The following is a 23,571-nucleotide window of genomic DNA, read 5'->3' on the forward strand; positions in this document are numbered from 1 at the left end:
CAAGAAAGTCGCGAGATTGAGACCAGAGTCACAAATGGAGGTAGACGAAGCTCCTCGATCGGGCGGTTGCTTCAACCTGGACCGTGCGGCCCAAGAACACATGAATGAGGGCCTGGAAGCATGGACGACTTCCGAGCCAGTTCGTTCCCTGCGCAATCTAGAGGCAAGGAGTTGCAAGAGAGCTTGCATTCAAGGGCTCAAGAGAATTCAGCACGAGACGAGCGACCTCCCAATTGGAGAGACCACCCAGTGAGGAGTGTAATAATCGCAAGCTACAAGAAGACGGTGCCTATCACAGGCATAACCGGATGGATTGGACAGCGGCGCAACGCGCGGAAGGATGCCTTCCACGACGCTTCTTGGAATGAACATTTCAGACAGCCCAGGATACCAGAGGGTGCAGTCCACTTGGTTATAGGGGACAGCCTGATACGAATGCTGACGCGACTCCAAGCGCATTGGCAGGTGGGGATCTTGAATTTTTCGGGTGCCGCGACCTCCCAGATGTTGGCGTCACTAGAAATGCTGGATATGACGAAGATGTACACGGTCACACTGATGATAGGAACCAATGACGTGTCCATAGGCGAGCAGAGGAAATTGATGAGGCTGCAGGAAAAGATGAGTTGCATTCTTAAGGAATTGAGGATCTGCCTAGATCCAGCCATACTCACTACTTGCACCGTCCCTTAAAACATGATGGCTGATCAGAACGCGAGGGAGTTGAACGACAGGGTGCGCAATTTCAATGAAATCATCAGGCAAATACTGCAGAGAAGCGTACTCCCCGTGAGACTACTCGACGTGGCAAGCATGATGGAAAACTCGCTTCCGGATGATGCGTCTTCGGATGGCATCCACTTCGATAGGCCCAGGGGCATGTGGTGGCTGAACGGTGTCTTCCAACAGCACATAAACTTTCTGGAGTCGGATCTGCTGTAGATGGGCCAGTTCACCTTTGGTCCACCCCCAATACCTCCCTTTTCCGCTGCTAGGCCCTTGTCCGATCGTTTGGGAGGAAGGATCGACTCGAGAGAAAGCTCAAGAAGCAGCAGGAGTAGGCAACTAAGAGCCGCACCGATGGAAGGAGACGATGAGGAATCATCCAAACCCCAGAGCTCAGTAGTGTCCGCGTTGGTGGTGGTGTGGACAAAAAGAAGACAGAGACCGGGAGAGATGAGCAAAGCCCGATATCTAGAGAGAATAAAGGATCTAGACCTGGAAAATCTGGCATGTTGACAAGGGTTGGCGGATGTTCTGGGGCTTAAGAATGTGTCGCACGAGAACTTGAGCAGGCATCACTGTGTGGATTGGCCAAAGGCTCACAAAACGCATTTCTAGAGAGCAAAGACACTGGAAATTGCAGATCTAACGGAAATACCACAGAAATCGATAATGAGCCCAGTCAATTACAGGCCTCTCAAGCAGCTAGGGAGTCCAAGTCTAATCGGGGAGCTTCCCAAGCATCGAACGTGCATAGCCAGAATCAGAGTGGCAAAACTTCTTGAGCCAAAGAGCATGGGGATCCCGGATACCGGATACATGGGCCCAAAGCTCGTCGAAGACCCGAGGTATTGTAGATCCTGTGGGAATTCACAGCTAGCAAAAACCTTGGCCGTGTACGATTGATAGCGAGAGCAATCATCGTGGCAGGATCGGACTACGACGGGACGTCCCGAAGTTATTTTAGCCAGAAACCCTAGTGTACTTGCTGCCTGGAGCGGAACTGAATGAAATGCTGACCCCGTTGTTGGCTATAAAATCGGAGACGCCATGCGAGCCAGAGCTTTTGCTATTCGCGGGGATTTATGACCACCTGCATGCGGCAGGACTTCTAGAGCACTTGAAAGGCGCGGAACCAACCCCCAAGAAGATCTGGGAAGCAATTCAGACGCTGTTTGCAGAAATGAACGAGGTGGAGGAGTTGGTAGCTTCTCGATTTTGCCAAAGACGAGAGTGGTTTTCACGTCATCGCCAGGTTACGCGAGCATGCCACCAGCATTACAGTTCGTGTATGCAATTTTGATCCTGATAGCAGAGGGCAATGCATGGCGGATGCTTATGGCCGCTCCGAATCGCGAGTTGGAGCCAATAAACTTGAGACTTCTTAAGTTTGAACTGGCAGCGGCGCGGGCTGATGTATCTCATACTCTGAAAAAATTTTATTAGTCAGCAGACATCTTGATTGTGCTGGAGGAGGTTCTCTGCCTTGAGGTGTGGAATCTTGCCCGACAGCTGAATTTTAACTCGGAGATTGGGGATGATCATCCTGCAATAACCCCTCTAACAGCTAAGCTGTGGTTCCGGAGTATGTATATGACGGTCACAAGCTCCACCAGCATTGCGAGAGGACCAAACAATGAAAAACAGAATGTGGCCGCGGCCGAGAATCGATTGGAGTCGATAGGATATCGCTTAACACAAGAAGGAGGTGGCTGTTTCTGACCCCCAGGCTTGAGAGTGCGACGAACAAGACGAGGGAGAGTGCTCCACCCCTCATCAAACAAATATGGAAATTTCTTGAGGAGCAGCTAGAGTTGGCAGATGAGAGGGAGATGACGGTCATGGTTAGTGGTTTCTGGATGAATCATGCGTAATGTGAGATGAAGACCAGGAGGGACCACAAAAATCTTGAGATTCTCGAGTCCATGCTGGGAAAAGAAGGATCTGAAAGAGGTGTACTACGCAGGAAACAGCATCTTTGAAGCGTTCGTGCAGGAGCTCTTGAGTATGCCCATCAACCTCTTGCTGGCTTTGTATCTGGTGTACCCCAGAAACCTCGGCCCGGCACCCATGTTAAGTAGGGGCGTAAGAACGCTCCGGATTGATAGGTATCTGACGCTGGTACTCTTGACGCATGGGGAACAGAAGGCGTTTCATCAGTTGACGAACATGGGGAACCTCTGTCGGTAAGGCAGGCTCACCCGAGTATGGAGATTTATTCGTACAAGTGTGCTGCCGGGATGAAGACATTGCTTGTGGCGTACCTGCTGATGCAAAATCGATACTTAACGGGCAAGTAAAGAAACCCCAAGACGAGAGATGAGTTGCGAGAGGCAAGTGGGGGTATACCCCATCTGACTGACTTGTGTTTGGCCATGAGATTTGACCCAATGGGGATGATCAGAGGCTTGGGGAAAGTGGCGACCTGCGTCTACGGGCCAGCAGTGACATATGCATTCCCGGATCCACTCGTGGTGGCGTATTGACACTCGGTGGGGCACGTGAGCCTGATCAGCATTTCAGACGGGACGACACTCAAATGGTGCAGACAAGAAGAATTGAGAGCTCAGATGAGTGAAACGGTGCTTTTTGGAAAAATCAAGGATCCCGAGCTATTGGTGTGCAACTTTAGGGGACAACTGCAGTGCAGAATGGGAGGAAAACGTGAAGGTCCCATCGAGGTCTTTTCCAGTTTTGGAACCTGAATCCAGTGACGAGGGACAAGAGGGAAGTCTAGAGGATCCCGGCGTGGACGAGGAGTTTCGAATTCACGAAAAAGGAATTGGATACGATACTAGAGCGGGATGTCCTACCCGCTGCCGTGTCCGAGTTCCCGACGGTGAGAAGAATGACCCTGGGAATGGACAGCTCCCTGGTAGTCCCTTCCCTACACGCGAGAGGCACGGTACAAAGACAACAGAGTGAATTCACGAATGGCTGGGATCCTTTCTTCATTGGATACTCGGCAGCGGTGTTTTTCCACACGTGTGAGATTAGATAAATTCGTGGGCTACACTAGCGAAGAAGATGCGAGGCTCGATGCCCCCGAAGTTTGAGCTCCGAGATGTCTTGAGAACACTTGAGGAGGCGGAGCTCGAGATCATCCACACCCCAGAGCTCAGTAGTGTCCGCGGGCGGTGGTGGTGTGGACAACAAGAAGATGGAGAGACCGGGAGAGATGAGCAAAGCCCGATATCTAGAGAGAATAAAGGATCTAGACCTGGAAGATCTGGCATTTTGACAAGGGTTGGCGGAGGTTCTGGGGCTTAAGAATGTGTCGCACGAGAACTTGAGCAGGCATCACTGTGTGGATTGGCCAAAGGCCCACAAAACGCATTTCTAGAGAGCAAAGACACTGGAAATTGCAGATCTAACGGAAATACCACAGAAATCGATAATGAGCCCAGTCAATTACAGGCCTCTCAAGCAGCTAGGGAGTCCAAGTCTAATCGGGGAGCTTCCCAAGCATCGAACGTGCATAGCCAGAATCAGAGTGGCAAAACTTCTTGAGCCAAAGAGCATGGGGATCCCGGATACCGGATACATGGGCCCAAAGCTCGTCGAAGACCCGAGGTATTGTAGATCCTGTGGCAATTCACAGCTAGCAAAAACCTTGGCCGTGTACGATTGATCAAACCCCGAAGCAGCGAGAGCAATCATCGTGGCAGGATCGGACTACGACGGGACGTCCCGAAGTTATTTTAGCCAGAAACCCTAGTGTACCTGCTGCCTGGAGCGGAACTGAATGAAATGCTGACCCCGTTGTTGGCTATAAAATCGGAGACGCCATGCGAGCCAGAGCTTTTGCTATTCGCGGGGATTAATGACCACCTGCATCCGGCAGGACTTCTAGAGCACTTGAAAGGCGCGGAACCAACACCCAAGAAGATCTGGGAAGCAATTCAGACGCTGTTTGCAGAAATGAACGAGGTGGAGGAGTTGGTAGCTTCTTTATTTTGCCAAAGACGAGAGTGGTTTTCACGTCATCGCCAGGTTACGCGAGCATGCCACCAGCATTACAGTTCGTGTATGCAATTTTGATCCTGATAGCAGAGGGCAATGCATGGCGGATGCTTATGGCCGCTCCGAATCGCGAGTTGGAGCCAATAAACTTGAGACTTACGTTTGAACTGGCAGCGGCGTGGGCTGATGTATCTCATACTCTGAGAAAATTTTATTAGTCAGCAGACATCTTGATTGTGCTGGAGGAGGTTCTCTGCCTTGAGGTGTGGAATCTTGCCCGACAGCTGAATTTTAACTCGGAGATTGGGGATGATCATCCTGCAATAACCCCTCTAACAGCTAAGCTGTGGTTCCGGAGTATGTATATGACGGTCACAAGCTCCACCAGCATTGCGAGAGGACCAAACAATGAAAAACAGAATGTGGCCGCGGCCGAGAATCGATTGGAGGATATCGCTTAACACAAGAAGGAGGTGGCTGTTTCTGACCCCCAGCCTTGAGAGTGCGACGAACAAGACGAGGGAGAGTGCTCCACCCCTCATCAAACAAATATGGAACTTTCTTGAGGAGCAGCTAGAGTTGGCAGATGAGAGGGAGATGACGGTCATGGTTAGTGGTTTCTGGATGAATCATGCGTAATGTGAGATGAAGACCAGGAGGGACCACAAAAATCTTTTGATTCTCGAGTCCATGCTGGGAAAAGAAGTATCTGAAAGAGGTGTACTAAGCAGGAAACAGCATCTTTGAAGCGTTCGTGCAGGAGCTCTTGAGTATGCCCATCAACCTCTTGCTGGCTTTGTATCTGGTGTACCCCAGAAACCTCGGCCCGGCAGCCATGTTAAGTAGGGGCGTAAGAACGCTCCGGATTGATAGGTATCTGACGCTGGTACTCTTGACGCATGGGGAACAGACGGTGTTTCATCAGTTGACGAACATGGGGAACCTCTGTCGGTAAGGAAGGCTCACCCGAGTATGGAGATTTATTCGTACAAGTGTGCTGCCGGGATGAAGACATTGCTTGTGGTGTACCTGCTGAAGCAAAATCGATACTTAACGGGCAAGTAAAGAAACCCCAAGACGAGAGATGAGTTGCGAGAGGCAAATGGGGGCATACCCCATCTGACTGACTTGTGTTTGGCCATGAGATCTGACCCAATGGGGATGATCAGAGGCTTGGGGAAAGTGGCGACCTGCGTCTACGGGCCAGCAGTGACATATGCATTCCCGGATCCACTCGTGGTGGCGTACTGACACTCGGTGGGGCACGTAAGCCTGATCAGCATTTCAGACGGGACGACACTCAAATGGTGCAGACAAGAAGAATTGAGAGCTCAGATGAGTGAAACGGTGCTTTTTGGAAAAATCAAGGATCCCGAGCTATTGGTGTCCAACTTTAGGGGACAACTGCAGTGCAGAATGGGAGGAAAACATGAAGGTCCCATCGAGGTCTTTTCCAGTTTTGGAACCTGAATCCAGTGACGAGGGACAAGAGGGGAGTCTAGAGGATCCCGGCGTGGACGAGGAGTTTCGAATTCACGGAAAAGGAATTGGATACGATACTAGAGCGGGATGTCCTACCCGCTGCCGTGTCCGAGTTCCCGACGGTGAGAAGAATGACCCTGGGAATGGACAGCTCCCTGGTAGTCCCTTCCCTACACGCGAGAGGCACGGTAGAAAGACAACAGAGAGAATTCACGAATGGCTGGGATCCTTTCTTCATTGGATACTCGGCAGCGGTGTTTTTCCACACGTGTGAGATTAGATAAATTCGTGGGCTACACTAGCGAAGAAGATGCGAGGTTCGATGCCCCCGAAGTTTGAGCTCCGAGATGTCTTGAGAACACATGAGGAGACGGAGCTCGAGAACAAGCTGCCAATCTATGACGATGGAAGGATGATCGTGGAAGAGGGGCATATGGCTCTGAAGGACGATATGACGTTTACCACGAGAAAGTACCGCGCGCCTTATGGTCTGGAGGAGTTGGAGTTGAGGCAAGAAGGGAAAAGGCTGGATGCGGCAGAGCCCCTGTATGTATCCCTCACTGAGTATAAAACAGCAGACTCGACGACATCCTCACCCCTGCGTGTGGGAACCCCAGGAGACAGAAGGAACCTTTCAGTGGAAAACAGATTCACTGCCGCGCTAGAGAGGGACCACCTGTAGTCAGGAGAGGGGGAGAGCATGGACAAAACCCTCAGCGAAGCTTGAGAGGAAATGGAGGTGGCGAATACGCCAGAAGGAGGGGCAACGAACAGAGAATTTAGCCCCGGCACCACACGTGAGCTATTACAAGAACTGAGTGGGGACGACTGAGCAAACACGGCCACCCCACCTTTGGGATCTCCCCGGAAGAATCTTGAGCTGCCACTAACGAGTGAACCATCCAACATGGGTATGGTGCTCCTAACCGATGAATCAAGGGAAGAGATTACCTTTGAAGACAACAAAGACATGTTCTTGAGCACGAGGAGGCGTGGCGAAATTTCCTGGACGAGTTTAACCACAGGGTGGAAAACCAACTTGAAGAAAATGATTTCAAGGAAGAACTGTGGAACACGGTAGTGAAGTTTGGAGAGCCAGTCCTGATCGGCACTGAACTGGACGAGAAAGGGAGGAAAGGGCTGCTCGAGAAGAAGATTCGCTTAAGGAAGCAGAAGAAGGACGCCGGGGCTAACCCATGTAAACAAAAAACTGATGATAAAAGAATAAGTGTCGAGGTGGATGATTAAAATAAGACTAGTAAAATGATTTAAAAAACTAATAATCTTAAAGCTAGAGAGGGAGGAGGCAAGAGCCGGAAAAGAGGGACCTGGACAAAAAAGTAGAGTCAGTGATCGCGGTGACAACGCCCTCGAGTAAAGGAATGAGGTCCAGGAAAAGGAAACGGGAGACAGAAGGGGCGAGACCTTCGGCGGATGCGTTTTCAGAGAAGAATCTAAAAGAGACAGCTCCCATGATTCTTGTGCGAGGGAAAACAGCGGCCTACAAGAGCAACTCAGCACCTAGGAGGCTAGCCGAGGTGCTGGAGGAAGTGGAAGCCTCGGCGAGTCCGGGAACGGAGGATGACTTCAAACCACAGAAGACAAACACGAAGAGGGGTTCGACTAGTGCACAAACGTCGGAAGTGTACATCCGCAAGGAGTGGCTTTTGACGCAACACCAGGCCATTGGAAAGCAAGTGACGTGCGATCCTCTCGAGAGGAATGCGACGAGAATTACCGCTCGACCTTGGCGGATAGCTCTAGAGACCACGAAAAAACTGGAGAATTGCCTAAAGAAGCTTGATCGCGGGGTGTCCTGCAAGCGGCGGCACTGGGCTACCCAGCAAAAGGCTAAAGTTAACAAGTTAGAATTGGGAAACCGGTCTCGGGAGAACCTGCTGCTTGAGTACTTTGAAGATGCGATGAGAGCACCGTCGTCAGCATTGCATTGATGGCGAATCCTTTTGTCCGAACGGCAGGACAGTTGATGTTCACGTGGAGTTTGCGGGAGTGGCATTAGAGGCGTTGACCTCGCACGACAAGCTTAAACTGGGCGAAAAGAGTCTTCAGGTGTACCAAATGTTGGTGCAACATATTGCTCGAGACAACTCGGGATTGAGCCTAGCGAGAGGAAAAGATGCCACTTGTTTCTTGAGTTGGCTCATGTCAGTGATAAGCGACACTACCGTGTAAATGTGCCATCAAAAAGCGATGGGAAGTAAAACCATGGAGAGGAGAGTCTCAACTGTCATCCTGAACGTATACCAGAGTATTGGAATTGAAAAAGAAGAGAGCTCAAGGCAGTCTCTAGAGAGCCATAGGAAGCTTGATGAAATACGAAGGTTCTAAAACAAGAAACTCGAGGAGGGGCATGACGTATATCGTAACTTGGCCCGAGCAGAAGAATATGCGAAACCCACAATACGTGGAGATTATCAAGATGTGTCTGGAGGGATAGGACTAGTTTACAACCCTTTCTTGGATTCGGAGGCCGGAAACACCTACATGAATTTTGAGGCGACGAAATTGTTGAAGTTCTGGACGGAGAAAATCATTGAGATTGATCCAACGGAAAGGGAAAGGCCAAGCCTAGGTCTTTTATTTCCTAGGTCTTTTATTTGAGAAGATGACGGAGGTGATCAGCGTGCCGCGCTCGAACAAGAGGGTGGAACTACAGATGTGAAATGGAAACGATATGTTGGTCGCGAATTTGGGGACTGTTTGTAGGTTGCTGAGACCCTCTTGCTGCCCTCATCCCCACGCGAGTTTGATTGAAGAAATTACGGAGCGAGTGAGACTGTCATCAGCGAAGGATGAAGATTTGGGGAATTTGAACGTGGTGCACAAATTAATCTTACCTCATCGAAAGGAATCGGAGGAGACGACGAGCAAGCAAGAAAGGTTAGTGAAGAAGATGGAACCGGGTAGTTGTCTGGACCTGGTGTACGGAGGTGGAGAGCATTCCTGTGATGGACGATCCTGCATCTTTTCAGGAGGAGCATTTAGCCACGTAATTTGGTGACATCACGGAGAAAGAAAAAAGTGAGGTGCAGATAGTGGTTGAATGCTATGCGAGCACCACAGTGAACATGGCGACGGCATTGGGATTCTTCTCAAGGATGTGCAGCTTGCAATCACTGGAGATGCAAGAATCGGAGCACCAATTGGTGACGGCGTTGAGCGTGGAGTCATGGCCTGGAGTGTTACAAATGGTCCAGAAGCACATCAGAGGATGAAAAATTGGTCTCGAGGCGGAGATGGGTTTTCCCGTGAGTGAAGCTTACAGTTTGCCGATGAATGCAAAATCTCTGGTGGGATCGTTAATGGCCAATCGGTATGGAAGTCACTACCCATTACATATGGCGATGGTTGAGGCATCCAGTCAGAGGGTATTATTTGACAAATACCCAAGGGTGTACGCCTGGCTCGAACGACGCATCACTCACACAGACTGTTGAGGAAGATCCTGAGAGTTGTACCAGGGGATCAAAGAGAGAACTTGAGTGAGGTCTGGGGGAGGAACTCTTGAGCTTGGAAAGCGAGAACACGAGTGATTTTGAGAGACAGAACACGATCGGGATAGCGATGAACGGTGCCCCAGTCATGGAAGAACATGACGTAACACACGAGAAGATGATGGAGTTTGAACCTCTGTTGAAAACTTCGGGAGAACGTAACCTCCGGAGTATCAACCTGACACATGGGGAATGCCCATGCCACTGCCTGGCACAGACAGTATGGTATCCGGAGCATTCGAACCTCTGCTTGATATGGGACGTGAAAAAATTTCGGTCAGTCGGGTTACCCGACCATCAGCAGAAGGTCACCCTTTTCGTGGTGAGCTCGATTCTGGCGTTGCGATGGATCGAGGAAACTGTGACGAAATATCGAGAGTCAAGTGCACCAACAGCGGAATCAATATATTTCATTGATTACAACCGGAGGCTTGAGTTGTTTAAGTTTGCGTCCAAGGTGTTTTCTATAAGTATGGATGTGAAGCACGCGTGGAGTCGCTTAAGATTCTTCCCATGGCTTCGAGCGGCGTTGACGTCTTGGTTATACACGGTGACGAAGGATCACATAAAGAAACATCAGAAGGGGTATCGACAGTTCCTGGCCGAGATAGGACCGGAAGCTTTCATGAGACTCTTGTTAACCCATCGTAATGCGATAACCACGGGTTGGAAAAAAGTTGGTAGAGTGTCTCGAGACAACACCTAAGGGAGGGAACCGATATTAGGGACTTGGCGAAGAACGTGAGCCTGAATTTGCACAATTCCTTTTGCATGAAAAGGGAGTCTAAAGTGAAGGGTCTGCCGAATCAGGCGAAAAGACTACAAGAGCAAAGGGAGTGAATGCGGGCCTACGGACAGCTGAAGGCATGGGAAGTGATCGTAATCAGTTCCGATGACAAAGAAGAACTGGCAAGGCAGATTACGATGTCGAATGTGTCAGGACCCAGTACCTCGAAGACAAGGAGCACCAACTGAAGAGGGTGTTCAGGGATTCGTTCTTGAGTCGAGAGTGGTACAAAGAAAAAGAGGCGTGAGTGTGATTTCAGAACAAATTATTCTTACTAGTATATTATACATACTATATAAATCAAAGTGCTGCATGTAAAATTTCTGAATGGGTAAATTTAAAGATATTTTAATCGTTAGCTTACGAAGCGGAAATTCAGCGTTCAGGTGTATGCAGATTTTGATTGCTGTTTAGCGATAATGTGACAAATTTGCATGGTTGTTAATTTGGGGGTGTAGATAAATTAAATCTGCTGCAAACTTCTGTAAATGACCACTGGCACTGTATCTTGAGACGCACTCAACATTCTGGGGGCTTACTGACAGACGACGACAGGCGATGAGGACATCGATCTTGAGTCCGGTGAGTATGTGCCAGTCGGTCATATTTGGAAGTTTGACCTTGAGATAACGTTTAGTCTTGATTTTGGGGTGAAATGCAAATTTGTTCAGAAGATTCGAACAACAATTGCGGGAAAATAGTCAAAAAATAGCAGCAAGAAATTGCTATTTGCAATTTCCGATACATAATTCGAAGGAGAGTAGAGCTGTCTTATTCTTGACAGGAGACAAAAATTAATCGCGAGTGGAGGAAGAGTAATTTCGAGTGGACCAGATTGAACCTTCGGTGAAAAGGTGGACAACCGAAGTCTCCCAATGGTCCAGAACCAAAACCTATTTCTTGAGCTGGAACTTATTGATTACAAGTTCTCGAGTTAAACTTGATTACACAATCAATTCTAGAGTTAATTTTATAGTTTAGTTACTCAATTCTAGAGGTCATGTCGGTATGTGAGTATCTAATTTAATTTTCTTGAGTTTGCTTTATTTTGTTATGTTGAGTTAGGGAGAGTTTTTAGGTTGATCAATCTGAAATGGATCAAAGGTCCACTGTCAAATAAAAAGTAACTATACATAAGGTTCCGATCCTGTTTTTATCGGTGTTCGTGTATTTTAGGTATTTTGAGACCTGAGTATGGGGGCGTTCTTATTTTCTAGAGTGGGGAGTATTTTGGTAGTGGCCTTTGAGCTGTAACAAGGACTTTAGTCTCATGTCGCAAGTCAACCGAATTGGCTCCGACCGCTTGAGGTAGAAAAACACAAGAGATACTGTCCCTAATTCTTGAGCCAATGGTTATAGGGCCTATTTTTCTTTAGCCTCAAATGTAACTTACGTAGGCGACTGTTACAAACAGCAACTATATAACATCATGCTCGGAAGATAAAATCCCTTTCCACTCATCCACGTTCGACCAAATAAACGCCCAGAAAATTAGGAAGGCTGCCATGACAACACATGGTTCTCATGGACCCTCAGATCTGGATGCAAATGAGTGGAGACTCAAACTAACGCACTTTGGTTAACAGTCAGTTGAAATATCAAAGACACTAGCCAAAATCGCACAGAAAACACGACAGAAACACTAAGTCATAAGCTTCTTGAACCATATAAAACCTGTCGACTAATTTCACTTGATAAAAACCCAGGAGTTAGGCCAATTGGCATAGGCGAAGTCATCCGCAGAATAATAGGTAAAACGATCACAAAGTGCTTAAAAAGCGAACTTAGGGTACTCGGATCGAATTACCAACTATGCCTTGGCCAAAAATGTGGCATTGAATATGCAATTCATACGCTTAGAAAGCAATATGAGAGAACAGATTCCGATGCAATGTTACTGATAGACGCGGAAAATGCATTTAACTCCCTAAACAGGATGCTGGCTTTAAAAAACTTTGCAAATATATGCCCTTCGATACTACCAGCAAAACAGAACTCATACTCTAATCCATCATAACTCTTCGTAAATAAAAAAGCAATCTTATCTAGAGAAGGAACTACACAAGGAGACCCATAAGCAATGGCAATGTACGGGCTAGCCACTTCACTTTTAATAAAACTAGTCAACGATAACAGCCTAACACAGAAATGGTATGCAGACGATGGGAACGCAGTCGATAATTTGAAAAGCCTGCGAAGAGTTCTTGACAACCTTATCAAACACGGAAAACATTTTGGATATCATGTGAAGGCATCGAATTGCCAGCTCATTGTATGAGATGGAAAATACAATGAGGCAAAAATGTTTTCAAAAAAGTTTTCAAAAGAAGAAAAGGGCCAGAGTACTTGGTTCTGTCATAGGATCCGAGACTGAATGTAAAATTTTCTTAGTAACTCAGTTAGAAGAACATAATAAAGTGCTGAAAAAACTTGGCTAGATCGCGAAACATCACCACAAAGCGTGTAATCCTCTTACAGGAAAGGGGTACCAGAAAAATTATCGTTTTTAGCTAGAAGTATCCCCAATACCATAGAAAACATGCAGGCCTGCGAGAAGATACTACAGGAAAAGCTAATTCCAAATTTAATTGGTAAAGATAATTTCAGCCATCAATACAGAGACATCGCTTCTTTGCCACTGAAATTGGGTCTGGTTTAAATATCAAGCTAATTTCTGACTATGAGAATTCTTTAGAATGGTCAGTTAAAACATCGTCAGTCCTAGACACATTAACTCCTATACCTGAGCAAGAAAAAATCTATACACAAATTAAAACACTTTAAACTGAAAGAACAAACCAAAAGACCAAAAGAGAACTAACATTTTGATCAACAGTGACAAGCGACAATGAAAATTACGCATTTGAGCTGGCCTCCAAAAAAGGAGCCTCAAACTGGTTAAATGCACTGCCTATTAGCAGATATAATTTTAACCTGAATATAACCAAATTCCGGGGTGGAATTTATCTCAGGTATAGATAGCAACCAACCAACATTCCATTCACATGTGCATGTGGCCAATCTTTTGACCTTACCCACGACCTTCACTGTGCAAAGGGTGGATACACCCACACGAGGCATAACGAAATTAGAGATAGCTTTGCCACCCTCGTGAGCGAGGTTTGCTTTAATGTTGAAATCGAGCCGAAACTTCAGTCGTTGCAAGGCGAGAGCTTTGTCAACGATTCAACCACAACTGATGAAGATGCTCGACTAGATGTAAAAGCAAATGGATTATGGGGCTCAAGGTCTAGCCGAACCTTCTGTGATGTCAAAGTTTTCAACCCGCACGCAAAAACTTCACGAAGACTACCGAAAGACGCCTATAACTTCCACGAATCACAAAAACTCAAAATACCAACAGAGAGTTCTACAAAATGAACGGAGCAGCTTCTGCCCGCTCAATTTTGGCTGCACTAGTGGTGCCGCACCAGCACCTACTCTGACAATGTAGCGCATAGCTGAAAAAGCTAGTGAAAAAAGGCATGAAAGCTACGCAGAAACAATAAACTATATAAGAACTAAGATAAGCATCGCGCTATCATTTGTATACGGGGTTGCAGATCACTGCGTAAGACGCAATTCACAGACAATTCGATTAGTGCTGTTGTAGAGGAGGGACGGTTGAAGTAAATACTTTTAATGACAATGCATTAAATGCTGACTTGACTTAATTCCTGCAATATTGTTTATTGATGTTTTCATATAATGCTGGTATGGGCCCTATCCTGCTTGTGCACGACCGTACCTAAACGGAAGGGCCCCTTTTAAAATTAAGGTTTTTTAAAAAAAAATTCAAGAGAAAGACTTCGAAATAATTGTCATGAATGCCTTAAATGAAAAAATAATGCAGAGCGTCGCTGTGATAAAGCAATGAGGGCTTTTTTCACAGTTAGGAGAAACATTGTTCATTGAACACCATGGTTAACCAAGAAAAACAGTGATAGAATAAACATAGTTACGATACTCTCTGAGGGCGCTATACTTTGGAAAGCCAGCAAGCAAGAACTAAGAATGATTTAGGCAGTACAAAAGAAGGTCAACTCCTAGACGGCTACAGCGACTAGAGCTACTCCCATTATCCATTATCAATCTAATATGAGCTTCTTAACCTCCTGACGTTTGATCAAATAGTTACTGGGAGAAACGACCTCCATTGGAAGCGATGTGAGAATTGAAATCAAGACAGCAAGACTAATCAGAACTACAGATGTTCCACAATTCATTAACAAGCGACTAACGAAACAGACAATGGAAAGCTATTTCTGGACGACCGAATTACCTGGAAAACCTAGTTGAGAAGCACCTCAGCCAGGGCAACTACAAGCTGGATGGAACGAAAAGAATACTGACTACTTTTTATGAAAAAAAACTTTGAGAGAAACGTTGATGGGACAAAAACCGTAAAGAGCGTGCTTGTGCTCAGAATGCAGAAATAAACAGAATTTGAAATTTTACGGAATTAGAGAAATGAGAAACAACTTTCATGGGTACTGCTCTAAAACCTTCGTTAATATGATTAATTTTATTATGGTCATTAAGTATGAGTTATAATTTGGCCCTTTGTTGTTGATGTTCAAGTTCTCCAAGTACTGGAAAAATGTGACATTCGACCAGGTTACCGCCAAAATGCATGGCAACATCGAATTTTTAATGAGACAATCGATTGGGAAAAATGGCAGTTTTGATAGATTAACTGGGCTAACCGTACAATTTGACGAATCAGGAAAGGTCAATTTGAAGTGACGAAATAAAAACACGTCACGACCTTGAAATTTTGCAGTAATTGAAAATGTGCGAACATCAGAACGACGATTTTTGCTGGTAGAGCAGAACAGACGATTTTTCACGAAGACACAGCAGTTTTGACGATTGAGTTTACGATAGAAGCTGTCCGAATTTTAACGATTATAGCTGTACAATCGTTAACGAACAATTCCTGTGAACACGGAAGGGTATCGAAAGGATTTTACCACCATTCCAGAAGGATGACATGACCGCTCTTCATCCGGATTCCAGGGTCCGGAAGGTTCTCGGGAGGAAAACTGAAACACCATTTTAACAACTTTCAGCTTCCGGTTATGTCCTGAATTGAATTAATAACATCTAATTTCGTTTTCAGATAATGAGAAGATAGGAGTTGAGGGAAAGAGTTGATCCATCTCCGATGGATATGTTGATTTTTATCTCCTGGACAAAACAATAGTAAAGTAATAAGTAAGTAGTAGTCCTATTTTAAGGAGTGACCTCGTGGTCTGGGGATACTGAGACCCAGCCATTAGCTCACTATTTTGCATGCAATTAAGTTAATTTGCGCGTTCTGGCCGATAGCCCAAAAACAGTAACGATTTTGTCGACCCGATATTGAAAGGACCGCCCAAAGAACTGGCATTGGTAGAGACGGTTAAAAGCACGTAGAGCTGTTTTTAGACGCTAGCCAGTCGTGTCGTCTCATAACCTAGCTTTATTTTCCGTCGATATGTACTTCAGGGCGAATGTTACAAAAGGTTCCTTAAAGTTTGATTCAAACTTTCTCCATTGGTAAAAAAGCAATCAACTTTTCCAAACCTTTTCCGTATGTGAATATAAAACTCACTCCCTTTTTCTTATAATCAGAAGGTCGAAAGTATCATAGTAACCGAGGTTACAGTCAGGAGTTCCTTCATCACATTATCAAGTCAAAATCCTCGGATTTTTCTGGATAAGAAAATGATAATGATAAAAATGAGATGATTAGTGTTGATGTGTTTAAAATTAAACTCGATACGGGTCACGTTTTTTCAATAAGAACACGCAATTGGCCCCGAGAACACATATATTAATATATATTGTGTTACAAATAAAAAAAATTCGTCGAAAGTTGTTTTGTCATTTATTGTGCCGAGTACGCAAGCGGCATTTACAGTCTGCATTGCCAGAGAGATTACTTGCTTAAGAAAAGATGCAAGTCGGTCATGTCTAGAAGTTTAGCCTTGTTTTGTGATAAAAGATAATTTTTCAAAAATTCGAATTGACCCTAATATGCTCAAGTTTCTCGCGACAACTGAAAATACAAAACAAATTACAGCAGAACATTCTAGATATATTTGCGGAAAGTCGACAAAAATCACAAGAGTAAAATTGCTACTCGCATTTTTACCAGAATCTTCAGTACGAGTAGCATTGTCTTGTTCCGGATAGAGAGAAACGAGAAATCAAGAAAAGAAGTGCGATTGATTGGGCGACAGTGAAACCTGACTGGGAACGTGGGCAGCCGAAGCGAAATAAAACTTCTTGAGGTAAACTTCTTCACTTAAAATTTCTTCTAGAGTTGCTTTATTGATATCAATTATCTAATTTTAGAGTGGTGTCACCATGTGAGCAGTTTATCAAAATTTTTTGAGTGCATTTCATGTGATTTTGATGTTGTAAGGCGAGTTTTAGGTTGATCCATCTGAAATGGATCAAAGGTCCGCTGTCCAGGAAAAACCAACGGGATGATTAAGAATAATTTAAGCAGTAGAAAAGATGGTCAATTCCTAGATATTTCAAACTTCACACAAGAAACGGATACAGCGACTAGAGCTACTCACGTTATCCATTATCAATCTAATATGAGCTTCTTAACCTCCTGACGTTTGATCAAATAGTTACTGGAAGATACGACCTCCATTGGAAGCGATGTGAGAACTGAAATCAAGACAGCAAGACTAATCAGAACTACAGATGTTCCACAATTCATTAACAAGCGACTAACGAAACAAACAAAGGAAACTACTTCTGGTCGAGCAAATTATCGGGCAAACCTAGTTGGGAAGCACCTCAGCCACGGCAACTACAAGCTGGATACAACGAAGAGAATACTGACTTCTGTTTATGGAAAAAACTTTGAGAGAAACATTGATGGGACAAAAACGTACATGAAAACTAGCGTGCTTCTGCTCAGAATACACAGAATTTGAACTTTTACGGAATTAAGGAAAGGAGAAACAATTTTCATGGGTACTGCCCTAAAACCATCGTTTATATGATTATTTATATTATGAGTATTAACTATAAGTTATAATTTGACCCTTTGGTGTTAATGTTTAAGTTCTCCAAGTACTGGAAAACTGTGACATTCGACCAGATTGCAGCCAAAATGCATGGCAGCATCAAGTTTTTATTGTGACATTCGAGTGGGAAAAATGGCAGTTTTGATAGATTAACTGTGCTAATCGTACAATCTGAGAGCTCATGAAAACAGGTGCGGATGATTGGGCGAGAGTGAAACTTGACTGGGAAGGTGGTCAACTGAAGCTGCCCAATGGTCCAGGGGATAAGACTTCTTGAGCTAAACTTATTTACATAAAACTAGAGTTGAGTCACTATATGAAAACCTAAGTGAATAATTTTGAGTGCATTTTTTGTGATTATGTTGATATAAGGCGAGTCTTAGGTTGTCCATCTGAAATTGATAAAAGGTTCACTGTTCAAGAAAAACCAACGAGATATTTAGCTTCCAACACTGTTTTCCATGGCTCTCGCCTGTTTCAGGTAATTAGAGACCTGACCATTGGGTGTTCTTATTTCTCGAGTAGCGGGGGGTTTGATAGTAGCCTTCAAGCTGTAACACGGTTTGTAGTCTCATGTCGCAAATGAACTGGATTGTTCCGACTGAATGAGGTACAAAAACAGAAGAGATAGTGTCCCGGACCCTTGAGCCAATGGTTGTAGGCCCTTTTTTTTAGCCTCATTGGGACTTGAGTAGGTGACTGTTACCTAATGTTTTTATGGCGCTGTTGGGTGTTTTTACGACAAAAAGACTGCGGGATCGAACCCACTTGACAAAGCTCCGGGCTACATGCCTATTCTAGAGTAATGTTGCAACGCAAATAAAAAACAAGAGTATAAATGCACATAAAATAAGACCAGATGGCCAAGCGGACTAAGACAAAGTAACGTAACATAACAGTTGACGTAGGTTCGAGTCCCCCACTTTTCCATTTTTTAATATACAAAAAAAGGGGCTTATATAGTATTTTAACTGTTTTTGGTTCTAATTCGGTTCAGCCTTGATTAAGGCTGACCGCCAAAAAGAGCAATTTCTCTCAAGTACATTAACGACCGGTTCTTTTGGCTAGCTTGCGCCCATTTGTACCAAAAACAAGCAGATGATAAAATTGTTATATGATGTTATGATCGATAGAACATGCCGAAATTTATCTATTGCCTGAGTTATTTGCCGAGAAATATCTCTTATTATATTACGGATTTGGATTAAATTATTTTCGTTTGGAGATCAGAGCGGACACATTTTGGCGCCCCACGGGGGACCGAAAGGACAAACAGAAATTTTTTCTCGACGTCACGCTCATTTAGCCGAAAGTGAGAGTATCCATTCAGTGGACCGAGAGTACCCGTTAGGCCGAAAGTTAGCATAGCGTACCCAGTTGGCCGACAGTCGTCATAGTGAGCAGCTACCAGTTGGCTGAAATTGCGCGTTTGGCCCAAAGTGAGCGTTTGGCCGAAAATACGAAAATATCAGCTACCAGTTAGCCGAAAGTGGGCGTTTGGCCGAAAGTGGACGTTTGGCCGAAAATACGAAAACATCAGCTACCAGTAGGCCGAAAGTGAGCGTTTGGCCGAAATAGGTCTAACTGGAAGAAAGCTGTTAAATTGTTCAGCTGGCCCAAAATTGTCATATTGTGCGGTTTAGCCGAAAGTCGTCAGAGTACCGAATTAGCCGAAACTCGTCACAGAGTTTACTTGCCGAAAGTGGGTAATTGGGCAAAAGAGCCGACAGACGACATAGCAGACAGACGAAAGAGCAGACTGAATAGCGGAGGAGAGGCCTAATCAGGTGTCCTGATTGTTGACTTTTGAGCTGTGTTTTTCTCGACACCCGAAGTTTTGGATTTTTCTCGGTGACGCCAATCTCCTATTAAAAACTGTAAGAAGTTTCCAAAGATTTTAAAACTTTCCATTCGTGCTATAAAAATTTATAGGCTGTCATACATGTTGAAATTTTTCCCGCAAGCTAGCACCCGATAATTTTTCTCAACACCCAAAATTTTTGGACAGTTCCGTTGAACTGAAATCTCTTACAGTCGGGACATAGACGAACTGATTTACATTTTTTTTCTCGATACCAAAAAATTTCGGATATTTATGAACGTAATAATAATCCGTGATATCGGAACATAGACAAGAGAGACTGGACTCGTTTTTTGGATTGGTTTATGACTCGAACCAGCTGACCAAAAATTTCCGAAAAAATTTGTGAAAAAAGTTTAAAAAAATTACCAAAAAATCCACAAAACGTCCCAGAGTTCTGCAGAACTGTGCTTTAAGATGACACCAACCTTATATTAAGTGGTCTGGTAGCGAAATATTAGGCAAATTAAGCTGAGTTTTTTCATCCTCAGGTCTCTTCCGTGTGTGTTGTTGGAACTTAACCAAATTGCCTGATCCCCCGCCCACCTTTTGTGAAACTGAAAGCGAGTTCGCTTCAAGTAAATCAAAGCCGTTTCAGCCCGTCCGATTATTGACTTCGTTGCGGGACAGTATTGTTAAGTGGTCAGGTACGGTGATATTAAGTGAGTTAAGCTGAATTCTTTCATCCTCAGGTTTAATCCGTGTGTGTTGTTGGAGTTCAACCGACCTACATAATTTTCCAACTCCAATGATCCGGATTAATTCAACCCATTTCAAAAGTAGGAACCGATCGGACTAATGATTGGGAAGACTCTGTTACTTCACAGGCACCTCCTGACGTTGCTAGTGCGGCCTTCACGCCTGTACCGATTTCGTCAGAACCGACGACTTCCGCACACCTCGCTCATGCAACAAACACAAGTTATAGTCATAACCATGAGCACACTGCCTTGAGTGACCCTCGAATCCATAGTCATGGACATCGGGCTATGCCTCAATTTGGCAGTGAAAGCTTTTTGCCATTGCAAGCTTCTGTTCCATCTGTTTCAGTCCCAGTTAACAATATTCTAGTGCACACGTGTTACCACCACCGTCTGCTCTTCCTTTACAGACCATGAATTCAAACAAAACTAATGCCATCGGGCAACCGGAATCATTACCTGTCCCAATGTTACCGGCACAAACCGGTTCTGGTTTTGTTTTTTTGTCACCTGCATTTGCTGGTGGTGGCTTCTCATCTTCTGGAGTAAACCCAACGCCGGTTTTTTTTCGGCACCCAATTGCCATGCAGCGCCAGTTCAGACGCAACATAATGTTCCCTTTGTATCGCATACTGTGTCACTCAACATCAACAATAATTTTACAAGTGATGCAAACTTATGGCGATTGGCAGCTACAACTCCAATAGTCACGCTTGTTCAGTGTTGTAATGCTGGAGGCATTTTTTCTAATGTGACAACTGTTGTCCCACCGTGTAACACCGCCGCCCCGTATACTCGTGGAGGGAGTGTGTATTTCAATACTCCCCCAGTTCATCCACAACATGTTCCGCATTTTGTCAATCATACTAATACTGGTTATCAGCCAGTCAACGAAGACTGCTCACCGTCTTCCGCTTATCCCAACCAAGGTTGTTTATCGGATCGACCTCTCTCCGCTCGTGAACTAGCGGAATTATTAACGCATAGCCGCAAAGATCATCCTCCTGAGTGGAAGTTAGCGCAGTTTGACGGCAACCCGTTAAACTGGCACGAATGGTTTGAACAGTTTAAGTCCACCGTTGATTCCGCTGTTCTCACAGATGATAAAAAACTGACATACTTGAAAACACTCGTCACAGGCAAAGCAAAACTGCAAATGCGGAGTTTAGTTACAGTGGCGTTATGTACAAGGATGCACTGGCCAACTTGCAACGGAAGTTTGGGCAACCACACGCTATTGTTGGTGCGCATCTTGATGAGCTGAATAAGTTTCCTCCACTTAAGATGCACAATTTGGAAAATGTCATTAGTTTATCCTCTGCCATATCTGACCTCGTAGCAGTTTTCAAATCATTTTCATTCAACGATCATCTAAAGAGTGTGAACCTGTTAAACCAAGCTGTTAGTAAACTTCCGCCTAACCTCAATGAAGCTTGGTCAATGCATACTGTTAGGCACAATTGGCAGCGCCCAACACTCTTGGCAGCGCCCAATAAAATTGGCAGCGCCCAACACTCAAATTCGGTTCCTTCTTGTGATGTTGATAATTGCTAGGAGACATCATCTTCCTTCGTCACCGATATCACATCCATTAAACATCCCGAAAACGGGTTCAATTGGGAAAGGTTCAGTTTCTTTACGAGATATAAACGAGTAGTCGCTTTTATGTTGAGGATTCTGCCTTCACATAAGCATTTTCGTGGTAAGGACTTACGAATCACCGACCCCACTGAGCTTGATATTGCAGAAAGCAAACTGATTCATCTTGCTCAGATGGAATCCTTCCCCGTTGAGTTGAAAACACTCATCGCTGGCAAACCTATTAAGAATAGTAGTAAAATTGCCATTTATTCGCCATTTATCGCTCCCGCTGGTATCATTCGTTCCACCGGACGGATCGTGCACTTAGTGAAAACCGAGTTTGATACTAAACATCCAATATTACTCGACATCCGACAATCCCTAGTTTGTTTTTTGGCCTGCAGCCTCCACCATAAGCATTTTCATCGAGGTTTAGATTACATGCGCTCCGTTTTAAATATGAAATCTGTCATACTTGGGATGCGTCGACTACATTGGTCTATCGAAAATCAATGTGTAACATGCCGTAAACGCAAAGCAAGTACCATTCAGCCTATTATGTCCGATTTACCTGTCGAACGTCTCGGATATAAGCAATCACCCTTTAATCATACGGGTGTGGATTAATTTGGACCGCTTTAACTTCTTATTACTTGCCTCACCACCAGAGCTGTACACCTTGAGATTGTACCATCTCTGGTCACCAGTTCTTGTGTCATAGGCATTAAATGGTTCATTGCGCGTCGTGGTACTCCAAGCTCAATTTGGTCGGATAACAGCACGAACTTCGTTGGTGCGGAACAGGAATTAATTGCCTTGCATCAAGAGCTGGAATGGCATGGCTCCGACCATTTTTGCACACAAAGGCTTTACTTGGAAATTTAACCCGCCAGGCGCACCCCATCATGGTGGCTCCTGGGAGCCCCTCGTCCGAAGCGTGACGCGCAGGTTTTACGATATACTAAGCAGTAGGCGAGTCACCGAAGAGCTGTTAGGAACAACACTCTGCTTAGTTGAGCAGGCTTTGAATTCGAGGCCAATCACTCTCGTTAGTACTGATTCACGTGAGTTAGAAGCGTTAACCCCAAACCACTTTTTGCTTGGACAACATGCCACAAGCTTTCTTTCGCTTTTACCTGAGGAGCACTTAGATCACAAGAAAAGGTACGTGCGAGCGCAGTCATACGCTAACGCGATTTGGTCTCGTTGGCTTCGAGAATATGTTCCCTCACTGAATAAGCGTGTCAAGTGGCACACTCATTCTGACTCCACTCTTAAGACAGGCGATCTCGTGTGTGTGATTGAGGCCGATAGTCCCTGTGGGTAAAACCCTCTTGCCCGAATCGTCAAGCTAAACTACGGAGAGAATGGTTGCGCCCGATCCGCCCTTGTTAAGACCGCAACCCGTGAAGTCACTCGGCCGACCATTAAGCTCGTTCCGGTTATTCCTTCTTCAGGGGGGAGGATGTTGCACCGCAAATATAAAACAAGAGTGTAAATGCAAATAAAATAAGACCAGATGGCCAAGCGGAAAGGGCAAAGTAACGTAACATAACAGTTGACATAGGATCGAGTCCCCCAGCTGCCCATGTATTAATATACTAAAAAGGGGGTAATATTCTACTTTGACTGTTTTTTTGGCTCTATTTCGTTCAGCCTTGATAAAGGCTGACCGCCAAAAAGAGCAATTTGTCTTAAGGACATTACTGACCAGTTCTTGTGGCTAGCTTGCGCCGATTTGTACCAAATACAAGCAGATGATAGAAATTATATATGATGTTATGATCGATAGAAAATGCCGAAATTTATCTATTGCCTGAGTTATTTGCCGATAAATATCTCTTATTAAATTACGGATTTAGTTTAAATTATTTTCTTTTGGAGATCAGAGCGGGCACAAGTAACGGTAGTACAGTTCAGCTGA

The 23,571-nt window shown here is 45.0% G+C and overlaps 2 protein-coding genes across 2 annotated transcripts in view; both read left to right on the forward strand.

Moving 5' to 3' along the window:
- LOC134841889 (leucine-rich repeat-containing protein 45-like) overlaps positions 1-23,571 on the forward strand; it is a 449,626-nt gene that overhangs the window by 335,083 nt on the left and 90,972 nt on the right. The window lies entirely within an intron of this gene.
- The window catches only part of LOC134841890 (uncharacterized), a 263,656-nt gene continuing 263,573 nt past the window's right edge, over positions 23,489-23,571 (forward strand). Inside the window, exon 1 of the mRNA XM_063857954.1 lies at positions 23,489-23,498. The gene's annotated coding sequence lies outside the window, so the exon portion shown is untranslated. The remainder of the gene's footprint in view (positions 23,499-23,571) is intronic.

The sequence above is a fragment of the Symsagittifera roscoffensis genome, chromosome 3 (genome assembly GCF_963678635.1).
Source record: "Symsagittifera roscoffensis chromosome 3, txSymRosc1.1, whole genome shotgun sequence".
NCBI classification, from domain to species: domain Eukaryota; kingdom Metazoa; phylum Xenacoelomorpha; order Acoela; family Convolutidae; genus Symsagittifera; species Symsagittifera roscoffensis.